This window comes from Scyliorhinus canicula, chromosome 3 (genome assembly GCF_902713615.1).
Source record: "Scyliorhinus canicula chromosome 3, sScyCan1.1, whole genome shotgun sequence".
NCBI classification, from domain to species: domain Eukaryota; kingdom Metazoa; phylum Chordata; class Chondrichthyes; order Carcharhiniformes; family Scyliorhinidae; genus Scyliorhinus; species Scyliorhinus canicula.
In genome coordinates, this window is record NC_052148.1 from 19,317,276 (window position 1) to 19,334,384 (window position 17,109).

The 17,109-nt window shown below is 48.0% G+C and overlaps 1 protein-coding gene across 1 annotated transcript in view; it reads right to left on the reverse strand.

The window, feature by feature from the left end:
- LOC119963845 (dedicator of cytokinesis protein 2-like) overlaps positions 1 to 17,109 on the reverse strand; it is a 1,353,280-nt gene that overhangs the window by 197,488 nt on the left and 1,138,683 nt on the right.

A 17,109-nucleotide genomic window follows, 5' to 3' on the forward strand; every position in this document is an offset into this window, starting at 1 on the left:
CTGGTGTCACTTCCAAAGAATAAATCTAGAATTGCACTCCCTCTCGTTGGTCTTCTCACGTGCCGTGTAAAAATGCTCTCTTGAATGTGGTTCAAGAATTTCTGAACCCTTCACACTATTCATATCCCAATTGATATTAGGGTAGTTGTATTCACCAACTTGGCACTCAGAAATCCACCGACATATTTGTTCCTCTAGCTCCCTTTCGCCATTTGGAGGTCTGTAGTACTCTCAAAATACATTCATGCAGCAGAGGCTTTTGTTTGAAGGCAGCCTTGCCTTGCGACAGACACAGAGAAACCTTCAGGGTTTCCTCACACATCACTACAAAAATGTGCTGAACATGTCAGCCGCTGGCTCAGGTGTGAAGCAATCATTCTTCACCTCTGCTGGAAGCAGAGATGCTGCAATTAATTACACATCTTGCAGTTTTATTTCAGCTGACAGTGTTCTTTATCAGCTGCTGTTCTTCACCGAGACTGAAGAGACTCATCGGAAAGCAACACAAACTTGCTGTCCGTAAGCAGGAGAGGGTAGTTTTTAATGCCCTCCCACGAAGCAGGTTTGGAGACGAGCATGGGGGTGTATCCAGTCAGGACGAAGGGTGTAGGGTGGGGACCCCGGTGGGGACCCCGCCCCCTTTGCACCTCTGCCCCATTGAGACTCATGAATTCCCTTCCTATTCAGATGCTAATTGCGGGCAGTAAATGTTGGCATTTGGGGAGCCTGTTAGATATGCTTGCAGGCTGATAGAAATGGGGGTGGTGGGTTCCATTGTGACAGGTACTGAATGCCTGAATGAGGGACCCAAAATAGGTAAGGGGGACCCTTCTGAGAACCATCCCCGCCCTCTGTTCCGACCCACTGCCTCACCGAGCCGGCGACTTCTTCACCGCCAACCTCTCCCGCTCTCAATCACCTGTGGCCTGGGCCTCTTGCTGATCCTGGGCCACTGGTTGGTGCATTTCTGGTGGCTACCACAGCACGCCCATGGTCCTTGCACCCCGGTCACTTCCGCCAGCCACTTACTATAGTGGGCCTCTCCAAAAGGACGCATCGCCGGCTCTAGCCGGCTCATTAGCCAAAAGGCGAGCAAACATCACCTGGAATATATAGAGCGGGGTTCTCCGGTTGGCGCTGCCAAAATCCCGTTCGGCGATCGGCCGGAGAATCAAAGTTTATGACCAAACCAGCTCCTCCCCCTCCAAAGCGGCGTATTCGGAGAGCATGCCAGCGATGTATCGACGGCCACAGGACGTTGCACCTGATGCTCTGGCCTCGATTGGCTGCGTTCCCGATGGTGTCGGTTGTGTGTGGTTTCATCCGTAGGAAACTCATCGTGGTGGCTGCGGACTCAGTCCAGCGCTGCCACAGTCGGGAGAGGACTGACCTGCGGGTGGGGGGGGGGGATGGCTTTGCCAGGGGCCGGGGGCACTGTGGGGGAGAGGTCCAGGTCGCGCGAGCTGCCAAAGGGGGGGTCGCTATTTCGCAGGCCAGGACCACGAGCGGCCGGCACCATGTTGCACGGCGCAGCCGCTGCAGGCTGCCTGCGCACACATGTGCGGCCACGGACCCGGCAATTCTCCACACCGTATCAGCAGCTAGAGCCGGCTGCTCTATGCTAGCCCCCAGCCAAACGGAGGATCGGTGGCTGTTTTACGCCATTATTTCTGTCGTAAAACGCCACCGTTTCCATGCCAGCTTGGGGACAGAGCCTGAAAATCGGAGAATCCAGCCCATTGTCTTTGAAACCAGGAAAACATTGGTGAAAGCTCAACACATTAGTTAGCACTGTTGCTTCACAGCACCAGGGTCCCGGGTTCGATTCCCGGCTTGGATCACTGTCTGTGCGGAGTCTGCACGTTCTCCCCGTGTCTGCGTGGGTTTCCTCCGGGTGCTCCAGTTTCCTCCCTCAAGCCCCAAAAGACGAGCTGTTACGCGAATTGGACATTGTGAATTCTCCCTCTGTGTACCCGAGCAGGTGCCGGAATGTGGCGACTAGGGGATTTTTCACAGTAACTTAATTGCAGTGTTAATGTAAGTCTACTTGTGACAATAATAAAGATGATCATTATCACCCAAACTACAGCCAGGGATGTCCTTGACGCCATATCTAACTTTGAATGTAACTCTGTCTGAAGCATCTGGAAAAACCCAATGAAACGAAAACGAAAAGAAAATCGCTTATTCTCACAAGTAGGCTTCAAATTAAGTTACTGTGAAAAGCCCCTAGTCGCACATTCCGGTGCCTGTTCGGGGAGGCTGGTACAGGAATTGAACCGTGCTGCTGGCCTGCCTTGGTCTGCTTTGCAAAGCCAGTGATTTAGCCCTGTGCTAAACCAGCCCCTGCAATGACATCTATCTCCAGGATTCCCACCACATTTCTAGCACAGCAGCGTACATTAAGTAAGTAATTTTAACAGAGTTAAAGGTTCTCCACAAGAGCATCACCAGACAAAAATTGTGTGCAGAAAGAAATATTAGTGCAGACGGCCAAACGTTTGATCACAGATAGATTTTAGGGGCAGATTTAAAGGAGGATAGAAGGGAGGCAGAGAAGCTTCAGGAGGGCGTTGCAATGTTTAGCACTTGGGCAGCTGAACACCAATTGTGGTGCAATGAAATCTGAGGACACACAAGGGACATGGAGCAATTTGAACTTAAGGATGAGAAATTTAATATCGCAGAGCTCAGTGATTTCTCTCCTCTCTCCACAGAGATGACTGACCTGGCTGCGTTTGCAGCATTCTCTATTTTGCAATGCACTGGCTCACGTAGGACACCTAGTGCCTGTCTGTGATGGTGTCTGTACTCCTTTTGTAAAGGGGATGCACGCCTTTGAACATTGTAGCCTAGGATTAACAGCCAAACTACATGGCTTAACACAGTGTGCGTTTGTACCTAATTCCTCTTCTATTTCAACACAAATGATAACCTACTTCATTGACTCTCACAGCACAGAATGAGGCCATTCAACCCATTGTACCTATGTCATTAATACCAATGTGGACAATCACATCCTGCCTGTTTACCCTCCTTTTTCAGGATGCCCTGTAGCCGTTCAGAGACATCCAGGACCCTGGCAGAGGGAGGCAACACACCATCCTGTTGGCGGCCACAGAAATGACTGTCTGTACCCTGACTATTGAATCTGCTACTACTATCACTCGCTTGGAATCACCCGACCCCTGCTCTACAGCAGAACCAGTTATTGTGCCACAGGTCTGGCTATTGCTGGTATCTTCCCCCGAGAGGCTATCCCCCTCCCTACAGTATCCAAAATGGTATCCCTGTTTGAGAGGAGAATGGCCACAGGAGGCTCCTGCCTCTCCAGATGGCCACCCATTTACCTGTCTGAATCTGTGTTGTGACCAACTCCCTGAAGCTAGTGTCTGTCATACTCTCTGCCCCCTGTATGCTCTGCAATGAGTCCACCTGTTGCTCCAACCGTACTATGCGGTCTGTGAGGAGATGCAGCTGGTCACACTTCTTGCAGACATAGTCGTCAGGGACACTAGAAAGCTCCCTGATCTCCCACATCTGACAGGTGGAGCTAGTGTTTCTCAGAACCTCAGGTACATAATTAATGTCTTCTTTTATGAAGACAGAAGCAAAGTACGAATTAAGTTCCTCATCCATTTCTTTGTACCCCATTATGAATTCCCCCATTTCTGACTGTAAGGGTACTACATTATTTTTTAATCAATTTTAACTTAACTCTTTACATTTCTATAGAATATTTTACAGTCGGTTTTCCCAGCTAGCTTCCTTTCATACTCTATTTTTCCCTTCTTAATCAATCCCTTGGTCCCCTTTGCTGGAATTAAAAACTGTTACAAATCCTCAGTTCTTTTGCTTTTTCTTGCTAATTTGTATGCCTCTTCTTTGAATCTAATGCGATCTCATTTCTCTTGTAAGCCATTGTTTGTTTACAGTTCCCTTTCCACTTGCGCCATATGGGAATAAACAGCTTTTGGAGTTCACCTATTTGTCCCTTCAATGCCTGCCATTGCCTGCCCACTGTTTCCCAGTTCATCTTCGAATTTTTTATGAAGGCGGACAGTGAGGTAGCTGATTCTGAGACCAGGGTTCCGAATCTCAGTTAGGGTAACTATGGGGGCATGAGGCATGAGTTGGCTATGATGAGCTGGTCACTCATCCCCAAGGCTTCTCTCACAACTAGGTTGCTAGCTAATTCGTTTTCATTGTACAACACCCATTACAAGATGTCCTGTTCCCTTGATGGTTCCTCAACGTATTGGTCCAGATAACCATTCATATACACCAGAAATTTCTCCTCTATTTGACTGATTTAGCTCACCCAATCAACATGCAGCTTAAATTCACCCACAATCACAGATATTCCTTTATCGGATGCATCTCTGATTTCCTGTCTACCGTTATTCCCAACATTATCACTACAGTTTGGCATTCTGTATTCTTTTTGGCATATTTGAAGAGGTAGGTGGGTGGGAATTCTATGCTCTCATTCTGCTGTTTACACTTTTCATTTCATTTCATTTCATTTCACTTTTTCACTTTTTCATTTCATTTCATTTCACTTCATTTCATTTTCATTTCATTTCATTTCATTTCACTTGGCCTCCGAGTGCCCACCCTGTGATGCTTGAGCTGGTCGGCGCCCTCATGGATTCTTTTTCTCAAGTTAAGTGCATTTTAAGGCAAGCGAATCCCACGTGTCGATGAAGATGTTGCATTTATTTAGGGAGGCTTTCAGTGTCTCCTTGTTGCCTTCCCTCTGTCCTCCTAATGATCACTTGCCATTGCAGAGCTCAGAGTAGAACACTTGTTTCGGGAGTCTTTTGTAGGGCATGCGGGCAATGTGACCAGCCAATCGCAGCTGGTCGAGCGTGACCAGTGTCTCGATACTGGGGATATTGACCTGGGACAGGACACTCACATTGGTACACCTATCCTGTCAGTGGATATCAGGATTTTGTGGAGGTATCATTGGTGATATCTCTCCAGGGATTTGAGGTGTCTGCTGTACATTGTCCATGTTTCTGATGCATAGAGGAGGGAGGGGAACCATGGCTGCTCTGTAGACCATGAGCTCGGTGCTGGATTTGAGGTCTCGGTGTTTCGAACACTCTGTTCCTCAGACGTCTGAGACTGCACTGGCCCATTGGAGTCGGTGTTGGATTTCGTCGTCAATATCTGCTCGCACCGAGAGGAGGCTTCCAAGGTATGGAAAATGATCCACATTGTCCAATGACTCAACATGGATCTTGATGGTCGAGGGGCAGTTTTGTGTGGAGGCAGCGGGCTGGTAGAGAACCTTTGTTTTCCAGATGTTTAGTCTGAGGCCCATTCTTTCATATACCTCGGTGAATGCGAGATGGTGGTTTGTAGCTCGGCTGCTGAATGTGCACACACACACACAGGCATCGTCTGTGTACTGCAGCTCAATGACAGAAATTGGAGTCGTCTTAGTTCTTGACTGGAAATGTCAGAGGTTGAACAGTTCCCACTTGTCCAGTAGATTGACTCCACTCCAGCAGGGAGCTTCAGGGAAGCGGGGTGCATCCCAAAAATGCTTTTTGCACCTTGGTGTTTCTTTACTCGACCCATCCAGATTTTTCTGTTCTAATATCTTTCCTCAATATTGTATCAATATCTTATTTAATCAACAATGCAACTCCACCATATTTTACTTTCTGTCTATCCTTCCTAAGCACTGAATAGCCCTCAATGTTTAATTCCCATCCTTAGTCACCTTGGAGCCTTAGTCTCCTTAAACCCAACTCTATCATACCCCTTTCCATCTATCCGCGCAGCTAATTCATCCATTTTATTTCAAGTGCTCTGCGCTTTCAGATACAAAACCTTGAGGCCTGTCCTTTTAATGTTCCTTGTCCCATCCCTACTATATTTCTTACAGTGTCCTTTCTGGATTTTCATAGAATAGAATTTACAGTGCAGAAGGAGGCCATTCGGCCCATCTAGTCTGCACCGGCTCTTGGAAAGAGCACCCTACCCAAGGTCAACACCTCCACCCTATCCCCATAACCCAGTAATCCCACCCAACACTAAGGGCAATTTTGGACACGAAGGACAATTTATCATGGCCAATCCACCTAACCTGCACATCTTTGGACTGTGGGAGGAAACCGGAGCACCCGGAGGAAACCCACGCACACACGGGGAGGATGTGCAGACTCCGCACAGACAGTGGCCCAAGCCAGAATCGAACCTGGGACCCTGGAGCTGTGAAGCAATTATGCTAACCACTATGCTACCGTGCTGCCCTTGATTTCTCTGCCTATCACTTTCCTTATCCTCCTTGCTGTTTTTTTCTCCTGTTCTTGATCCCCCCTGCTTTGAATCCTTACAGAGGTTCCCATCCTGCTGACATATTTGTTTAAACCCACCCCAACCACTCGAGCAAGCTAAAGACATCAGTCCTGGTCCTGCCCTGGTATAACCTGTCCAGTTTGTACTGGTTCTACCTCCTCTAATGCCCCATGAATCTGAAACCCTCTTCCTCACACCTTCCTTTTAGTCACGTATTCATTCGATATATCCTGTTTTTTCTCCTCTGACTAGCACATGGCACTGGTAGTAATCCTAAGACCTTTGAGGTCCTATTTTTCAACTCGCTTCAAAGCTCTCTATATTCTGCTTTTAGGACCTCAACCTTTTTTTTTGCCTATGTTGTTTGTACCAATGTGTACCACGGCAATTGGCTGTGCATCATTCCCCTTCGGAGTGTCCTGTAACTGCTCTGAGACATCCTTGATCTTAGCACCAGGGAGGCAACACCATCCTGGAGTCTCTTTTGCAGCCACAGAAATGTCTATCTATTCCCCTCAGCATTTAGTCCCCTTTGATTGCTGCATGTCAATGCCAACTCCTCCTCCCCTGTGCAGCAAAACCAACCGTGGTGCTATGAAACTGGCTCTTGCTGTTATCTGCAAGAGGCCATTCCCCTCAACAGTATCCAAAACGGGATATCAGATTTGATGGAGAATGGCCACAGGACATTCCTGCACTGCCTGCTTGGTCCTCTTGCGCTGCCTGGCGGTCACCCATTCCCTTCCTGCCTGCGGAGCCTGAGACTGTGGTGTTATCACCTCTATCTGTGCTATCAAAGAACAAAGGACAATACAGCACAGGAACAGTCTCTTTGGCCCTCCAAGCCTGTACTGGTCATGATACCAACCTTTGCCAAAAACCTCAGCACTTCCTTGAGCCATGTCCCTTATCCCCACCCCATCGACGCGTTTGTCAAGATGTCTTTTGCACGCCGTTAATGTATCTGCTTCCACAACCTCCCTTGGCAACGCGTTCCAGGCACTCACCGCCCTCTGTGTAAAATATCAGCCTCGCATATCTCCTCTAAACTTTGCCCCATGGATCTTTAACCTATACCCTCTAGTGACTGACCCGCGCAGATTTTCGGCGTTTGTTCCCCGGAGACTGTAAAATGTGCTCAAACGCCATTTTACAGTGGATTTCAGCATTTTTTCTTTGTAAGAAGTTTAAGTTACTTTTTCCTTTCGATCTGGACTTTTCACTCGCGCTTTCTAGACTGAACCCTTTCTGTTCTGATAGTGATTGTTTGAGTTTTGCATCACTCATTCTCTGTGCAATTTGCTCTCTGAGCATACAGTACTGTTCAAATTCCATACAGTGCTCTTCAAATTTTTTTAGTAATACTTCTAATCTGGTGCTGTCTTCACACCTTTCAAGTATTTAAAGCAATTATATATTTCTCTAGCATCATGTCCTGCGATGAGCAGTGCTATTTTCATTTCTTCTGAGGTTGCTTCTAAATCATTAGCCGTGATATATATATATATATATGTAGCATTTTTGTTTAATTCTTTTCCAGTCATTACTGAAATTACTGGTTGTGTTCAGCTGAGGTGGGGTTCCAACAGATATCATCGAATTAGCAAAGTCTTCTCACGTCGCAGGTCCAATAGGAGGGTTCCTTGCCATTTTGGTCTTTCTGTGTCTGCAGCTTATGTAGTGTTATAGTAAGCATTCTGTAGTCTCCTGGTACCATGTGCTGTTCCTTGTCTCTGAATAAAGCTCGTAGTCTTAACGTTGAAGCAGATGCTTTATTGTGAGTTTGTTCTCTCCAGAGTTTAACTTGTGTTACATCTGAGCTGCCTGTCTGTTCTGCTCCCAGCTGCCGTTCCTGAAAGTCCCTCTACCTGTCTCTCTCTCTCTATTTATACCTCTCCCGTGCTCCCGCTGGTGCTTGCTCAGTTGTATTGCATCTACATTGACCCCTTGTACATATACAGATCACTACAGAACTCAGCAAGTCTGGCAACATCTGTCGAGAACGAAACACCCTTCTACGGAAAACATAGACCCTTCCAGGAATAGGAGTTGAGGTCGAGGTTCAACTGTGATTTTATTGACTTGGCTCAAAGGTCCATCTGGCTTCCTTCAGCTTTTGTTTCTTGCATTCGTAAGCATTTCTTGAACCAACTTGTATCACGAAGGGCAAAGCTTGAAAATGTTGCAGTCTACCGAAAGCTTGAATGTTGTGCCGAATATCACTGCGAACGTGTCCCCAGTCGGCCTTCATTGCTCATTGCTGCAAGGAAATCAGCTGTTGTAACTGGCTCTTGCATGAGTTATTCATATCTCACTGTACAAGAATGTTAATGACCAGAGAGGCAGAAAGGCTACCCATATGCAAAGTCGAGCTGCGCTGTTGATAGAAAACTGGAAAATGACTGGAGGACTGTATACACTCTGAAGAGACTGAATAATCTCAGCCCGCGGTGAGTCAGAAAGTGCCTTATCCAATCCATTATTGAGGCTGGAAAGATTGATCCCACCTGTTTATAAGTCACTCCAATGCTTTCAGCCCCTCCAGCTCCCAACCTTCAGAATTCCTTTCTCTGCTGATTCTTTCGTGCCCTGTTTTAAACTCTTTCTAACCTACTAGTTAGTGCCTCAAGCATTCTGTTCCATTTACTTTCATCAAAGTTTAAGCAAAACTTTTTTTGGCCAAATTCAGCCTAACTTGGGCTGTTTAGCACACTGCGCTAAATCGCTGGCTTTGAAAGCAGACCAAGGCAGGCCAGCAGCACGGTTCGATTCCCGTAACAGCCTCCCCAAACAGGCGCCGGACTAGGGGCCTTTCACAGTAACTTCATTGAAGCCTACTCGCGTCAATAAGCGATTTTCATTTCATTTCATTTAAGAGTTCCTGCTCTGCTCTTCTCCTCTTTCAATATTGAACAAGGAACTAAAGAACAATACAGCACAAACACAAGCCCTTCGGCCCTCCAAGCCTGTACCGGTCATGATAGCACCCTTGGCCAAAACCCTCACCACTTCCTTGTGCCGTATCCCTCTTTACCCATCCTCTCCATGTATTTGTCGAGATGCCTTTTGAACGCCGTTAATGTATCTGCTTTCTCCCCTGGCAACGCGTTCCAGGCACTCAGCACCCTCTGTGTGAAAAACCTGCCTCACACTTCTCCTCTAAACTTTGCCCCACGGACCTCAAACCTTAGCATTGAGATAGAAGATTATTTATCACCTAGTTGAGTGTAGGAGCAGGCTCAAGGGGCCGAATGGTCTATTCCTCTCCTATTTCCTAAGTCCTTTCCGGTCAGATGTCAAAGCAAGACCCGGTCAGCACTCTTAAGCGGACATTGAATTTCCCTCGGCACTATTTTTCAGAAGACATGAGCAGTTCTCTCCATTGTTCTGGCCAGAATACATCCCTCAACTGATATTGATTTAAAAAATTAGATTATGTGGTCATTATCTCACTCTGGGACTTTGTTGTGCACACATTGGCTGTCACTTCCTACATTATAAAAAGCCACCATATTTCAGGCTGTGAATGAAGTAAATGGGAGGGCGGAATATACAACGGGCTGCTATATATCACAAATGGTTAGAGTTGGGTGATACTGATCCGTAACACAAATGGCTAATGAATTTGTCTAATGAATTTGTCTAATGAATGAGCACCGTGTCAAAGACTTTCATCAATGTCTTTGAAGCAAGGGAGCATTCAAGGAAACAATCTGATCTTGATAACTGGTTATCTATTCATAAACCGGTGACGTCATGGAAAAGGACAGCAAATTGGGAATCAGTGTCTTCTTGGCCTATATATGCTGACTTGTTTGGACTTGGGCACTGAAATAAAGGGATCGAGGCTCATTCACGAAACCAAACCAGGAAGCCAGGTCACAATTAATAGGGAATTTGGTGAGTCAAATACAGGAAGATCTTAAATTTTACAAGATGAGTAAGAGGGAAATGTCACTAAATAAACAAGTGCCAACTGACGGTAATTGGGGAAAGGGGTGGGTGAAGCAAAACAATTCGGATGAGGGAATCTGAGTGTAATTGTTGGTAATTCGCTAAAATCATTTGCACTTTGTTGACAGCGTGAAGTAAATGAAACAAAGCAGAATGTGTCTCAAGAAGCGATAATAAACTTGCACAAAACATTGATGAAGCCAGATGTGGGGAACCATAATGTGTGATTTTCCTCCCCCCTTCATGGCATGTTTTGCTGTGGCAGAGTCTGTGCAGAGTCTGCACGTTACCCCCGTGTCTGCGCGGGTTTCCTCCGGGTGCTCCAGTTTCCTCCCACAGTCCAAAGACATGCAGGTTAGATGGATCGGCCATGCGAAATTACCCTTAGGTGTCCAAAACGGTTCGGAGGGGTTATTGGGTTACGGGGTAGGGCGGAAGTGAAGGCTTAAGTGGGTCGGTGCAGACTCGATGGGCCAAATGGCCTCCTTCTGCACTGTATCATCAATGTTCTATGTTCTAGAGGTGGCCTGACATTGGTCAGTGGTGGAATCTTTTTATCCCTCCGCTGTTAACAGGTTTTCCAGTTGTTTGCACCCTCTGTCGCCAGGGAGCCCACAGCGGGGTTCGCTGTCGCCGGAACCAGAAGGTGGGAATGGCCAGAGAATTCCCCATGCAGTTCTAGACCCTGTGTTTCAGGAGGGATTTAGACCATAAGACCACAAGACACAGGAGCACAATTAGGCCACTTGGCCCATCGAGTCTGCTCCACCATTCAATCATGGCTGATTTTTTTTTCATCCCCATTTTCCTGCCTTTTCCCCATAACCCCTGATACCCTTATTAATCAAGAACCAGGGTGGCATGTGGCACAGTGGTTAGCACTGGAACTGCGGCGCTGAGGTCCCGGGTTTGAATCCCGGCCCTGGGTCACTGTCCGTGTGGAGTTTGCACATTCTCCCCATGTCTGTGTGGGTTTCACCCCCACAACCCAAAGATGTACAGGTTAGGTGGATTGCCACGCTAAATTGCCCCTTAATTGGAGAAAAAATAATTGGGTCCTCTAAATTTATATTTAAAAAATTAATCGAGAACCTATCTATCTCTGTCTTAAAGACATTCAGTGATTTGGCCTCCACTGTCTTCTGTGGCAAAGAGTTCCACAGATTCACCACCCTCTGGCTGAAGAAATCCCTCATCATCTCAGTTTAAAACATCGTCCCTTTAATCTGAGATGGTGTCCTCTGGTTCTAGTTTTTCCTACAAGTGGAAACATCCTTTCCACGTCCACTCTATCCAGGTCTCGCAGTATCCTGTAAGTTTCAATAAGATCCCCCCTCATCCTTCTAAACTCCAATGAGTACAGACCCAAAGTCCTCAACCTCCCCTCATATGACAAGTTCTTCATTCCAGGGATCAATCTTGTGAACCTCCTCTGGACCATTTCCAAGGCCAGCACAGTCTCCCTTAGATACCAGGTCCAAAACTGCTCACAATACTCCAAATGGGGTCTGGCCAGAGCCCAGATAGCCTCAGAAGTACACCACTGCTCCTGTATTCTAGCCCTCTCGACATGAATGCTAACATTGCATTTGCCTTCCTAACTGTCGACTGAACCTGCCCATTAACTTTAAGAGAATCTTGAACAAGGACTCCCAAGTCCCTTTGTACTTCTGATTTCCTAAGCATTTTCCCATTTAGAAAATGCCTCCATTCCTCCTTCCAAAGTGTGTGACCACACATTCTTCCACTTTGTATTCCATTGATTTGGTTGGGGGGGGGGGGGGGGGGGTACAGTTAAAGACAACAAAACCAATATCATAGACAAGAGAATTGAATTGCGCTCCACATTGTAATAGACTCCAGTGAGTTGGAACTTAACAATATACTTGATCAACAACAAGGGGTTGAGGATTGAAGATGAGAAGGCCGAAGGGGTTGCAATTTTGGCAAATGACATTTCGGCTGTAGACAAAATGTTTCCATTTGTGAGGTGTGCTGGAAATGGGGGCGATAAGTGTGAGATAATCACAAATAAATCCAATCATCAACTGAGGTGAAATCTTTTTACCCGGAGAGTGAGGAGAAGGGGAGTTCGTCAACACATGAAGTAGTTGGAGTGACTACGTAGATGCATTTTAAGGGGAAGCTGGAGAAGTGTACGAGAGAGAAAGGCACAGAATGACATTTTGTTTTATCCATTCATGCGATGTGGGCAACACTGGCCAGGGTAGCATTCTACTACCCGTCCCTAATTGCCCTTGAAAAAGTGGTGGTGTGCTGTCTTCTTGCACCACTGCAAACCATGCAGTGTAGGTGCAGCCACAGTGCTTTTATGGAGGAATTCCATGATTTTGACCTAGCGACAGGGAAGGAATGGTGACAGTCAGCATGGTGAATGGCTGGCGGTGGGTGAACTGGCAGGGGGGTGGGGGGGGGGGGGGGGTGCGGGAGGGTTGGTTGATATGGAAAAATGAAGTAGGGTGAGGGGTGTGGTGATATGCCTGTAAGCAACATCAAAAATGGATGGTGTGCGACATCCAACGAGTGCATGGCGGCGCAGACACACCATGTGGTCTCAAGACCGTGGTCATGTGATCAGGGACTCCCGTGTAAGTGGAGACACATCCGGCCAGCAGCAGATGGTTGCAGGAGATGGTAGTAAGACATAGAGGTGAACAATCGTGCTAGGTGTAGTTCCAGAGGAATACAAAGAAACTCCATGATAACTTGCTCTGTAACAGATCACTATCTTACCACATGTGATTTAATAAAGATCCTGCTATGGACAAGTTGAGGTGTTTGGTGGAGTCCTTTGCAAGGTATAGAAGACCAAACACAACTGAGGAGGCTGATGTGGAGCACAAACACTGGCATTAAATGCTCCTTATTCCATATTATACACACAAGTTAATGCTGTGCGATATAATTCCCCTGCAGGTCTGCAGAGATCATTTTACAATTTTTGGCAACTAGTGAAGCGCAGTTACCAGAATCATGCAAAAAGCAGCACATTGCAAACACAAATTCATAAAGTTAAAATTCAGGTCATTTTTATGTCTGCACTCACGAATTGTAAATGGCTCCCAGCTTTGTAAACTCGAGTTTGATGTTTTCTGAGCAGCAAGTTCTCCCAATATCCAGGACAACGTTCCTCCCTGAACACCATAAAGGCATTGATTTGTCGTGTCTTGCCATACCCAAGCTAGCGGAGCTGGAGGCTGATTCACAAAGCAGGGAGTTGATTTGAGGGCAACTAACTCCTTTATGAGTAAAATTTGTAAATTACCATCCTTGATTCCATATGCCTCTATAGCTTGTCCCGGTCCATATCTCCATCTTCTCCCCTCTAGTCTAACAATCTCCTGAGAACTCAGTATTCCAGTCCTGGCCTTTTGCTCAACCATTGGCGACCATGCCTTAAGATGCCAGGGTCTGAGGCAATGGAATTCCCTCACTAAAGTTTCTACCGCCCTCCCTCTCTTTATGGTGCTCCAAAAAACTAAATAACTATATGAGGAAATCTAATGTGGCTCAGTGTCAAATTTTGTTTCATAGCACTCCTGTGAAGTGCCTTTGGACACTGTGATATATCAAATATGTCATATAAATACAAAGTGTTGTCGTTGAAGTTGATTGAACATACATGGAAGTGTAAATATGAATAGGTAAACTTTATATTTTGAGGAAATAAGGGGCTGGATTCTCCGATTTTCAGGCGATGTCCTGATGCCGGCGTGGGAACGGTAATGTTTCACAACTGAAAAGTCGGCACAAAACGGCCACCAATCCTCTGTTTGGTGAGGGGCTAGCAGGCAGACAGCGTAGAGCACTATGCTCTTGCTGCCTACACAGCCGGAGAATTGCTGGGTTCATGGGCGTGCATGCGCACAGCGGCGTCATGCAGTGGCCGCGGAGTGCAATATGGCGCTGGCCGTGCATGGACCCGTCCTACCAAATAATGCCCCCCCTTTGGCCAGGCTTGCGACCCCCAGACCACCCCCCAACAGTGCCCCCAGCCCCTGCCACAGTCCCCCCTGCCCGCAGATCGGCTCTCCCCCGACTGTTGCGGCGCTGGACTGAGTCCGCAGCTGCCACACTGAGTTCCCGACAAAATATAGCATGAGACGCCCACGCCGTTGGGTCCTCGATCCGGTCGGGGGCGGAGCATCGGGGGGGAGGGCATAAGGTAACGTCGATACGACGTGCGGCGTACTCCCAGAATACACTTTGGAGGTGTCGGAGCATCGCAAAAGCGCTGGCGCCCCCGATGTCGGCGCAAATGGGGATTCTCCGGCCGATCACCGATTGCGATTTCGGCACCGGAGACCGGAGAATCCCGCCCGGGGCGTCTTAAAAGTTGGGGATTGGGGAGTGGGGCAGGGGGCGAGCAGTAAGAGTCCGAATATGGAATTGTGGCTGTGGGTGGACTGGGTTTAAGAGGTAAAACTGCATTTCCGATTCTGGGGTTTCATCTAGAAATGTTTCAACTTGAGTTTGTAGGGCAGCATGGTAGCATTGTGGATAGCACAATTGCTTCACAGCTCCAGGGTCCCAGATTCGATTCCGGCTTGGGCCACTGTCTGTGCGGAGTCTGCACATCCTCCCCGTGTGTGCGTGGGTTTCCTCCGGGTGCTCCGGTTTCCTCCCACAGTCCAAAGATGTGCAGGTTAGGTGGATTGGCCATGATAAATTGCCCTTAGTGTCCAAAATCGCCCTTAGAGTTGGGTGGGGTTGCTGGGTTATGGGGATAGGGTGGAGGTGTTGACCTTGGGTAGGGTGCTCTTTCCAAGAGCCGGTGCAGACACGATGGGCCGAATGGCCTCCTTCTGCACTGTAAATTCTATGAGTTCAAAAGACTGAGGGGTGACCAACAAGAAGACCAGGGAGAATTCCGTTGGCACCAACAACGGAAAAGCCTGCTGGTATTCGGCCTCTTTAACAATTTTTCTCCACATGATGCGTGCCATACTCATGACAGTTTATCTCTAATTCGCTCGAGAAAACTCAATATCTGTATTCAGTGGGGCTACTTTAATACACCTCCCCAGCATCTGTTCTAAGTCGAGTTGGGGGAGTTGGGGGAGCACTCCCCAAACTCCTGGAAGGTGTGGGGCAGAGGTGTGACATCCTGTACCTCAATCGGCCAGACGTCCAGGAAGCAAGATTAGCAACCCACACTCCGGCGCCTGTTCGGGTTCACAGACGGAGAATTCAGAATGTCCAAATTACCTCAAAGCACATCCTTCGGGACTTATGGGAGGAAACCGGAGCACCCGGAGGAAACCCACGCAGACATGGGGAGAATGTGCAGACTCTGCACAGACAGTGACCCAAGCGGGAATCGAAATGAGTGAAAATGACATGAAAATCGCTTATTTTCACAAGTAGGCTTCAAATGAAGTTACTGTGAAAAGCCCCTAGTCGCCACATTCCAGCGCCTGTTCGGGGAGGCTGGTACGGGAATTGAACCCGCACTGCTGGCCTGCCTTGGTCTGCTTTCAAAGCCAGCTACTTAGCCCTGTGCTAAACAAGCCCCACAAATCGAACCTGGGACCCTGGCACTGTGCTACAGTTAGTCTTAGGAGTCAGTGGCATAATGGTATTGTCGCTGGACTAGTAATCCAGTGACCCAGAGTCATGCTCTGGGGACCTGCGTACGAATCCTACCATGGCAGATGGTGAAATTTGAATTCAATATTAATTTATTCAATACGTCCCGAAAGACATGCTATTAGGTTATAAATAACCGCGGTTTGTCCCTCATGGCCGCCCTCACCATCCTCATCATCTGAGGAGATTTGGAGCTCCTCCGTGCTTTCCTGCTCCAGCTGCTCTCCCCGCTGCAGAGCCCAACACTGGGATACCCTCTGGGTCTGTATTGAAGGGCTCCCCCGATCGGTCCAGGCATTGGAACCACAGCTGAGGCCAATCAGCTGCACGGGGAGCGCGCGTCTTGACCCATGAGCCTTGTAATAGAGAGTCTCAGCGGGTGTTTCTGGCCTCCACACTAGCACCATTAGCCACGTCCCAAGTGGGTATCCTTTGTCCCTGAAGATCGTTCCCCCAGCCGGTGCTCTCGTCAAAAACAGCTGGGATCTACCAGTGCCCCAAGGTGTGTCTGTCACGGATGCTCCCGGGAAACGGTCACACACCTGCATGATATGCATCGTATGGTCACAGACAATCTGGATATTGACAGAGTAGTATTCTTTGTGTTTAAGAACATGAGGAGCTCAGAGCCACGTGGGGACAGTCGATGACACCCTTCATCTGGGCATGCCTGCTATGCGGGCAAAGCCCATGGTCCTGACATCCTGGCTTGCCTGGTCCTGGTTGATGTACATGTGGGTTCTCACAAATAGCTCATCTGTGACCTCCCTTCTGCACTTGTGTGCAGCTGACTGAGAGATGCCACGCAGGTCACCCATGCAGCACTGAAACGAGCCACTGGCATAGACGTTCAGAGCAGCAGTGACTTTCAGGGCCACAGAAATGGCTGAGTTCGCCAGTCCATGTGGCCTTGCATCACCAGGCACATACGGTCAAACATAGTCTCCGCTGGCAGTGGACCTCTGTCACCTGGAGGTAATGCTTCCTCTGAGGCTCTACCATCTGTGATCCTGCTGCCAGAAGATCAATAGCCCCGGCCTCCTCATCCTCTACAGGGCACTGGTCCTGGCTGCGTGCAAGAATTGCCAGCTCGACTGGCTGTATGATTCTCTCGAATCAACAACAGAAAGGAAGCAAGCATCAAAATGAGCAATGAGTTGTCTTGGCAATGCCCTGACCATCAGCCCTCTCAGAATCTGGGACATCCAACCATGCGTTTCGCCCTGTGTG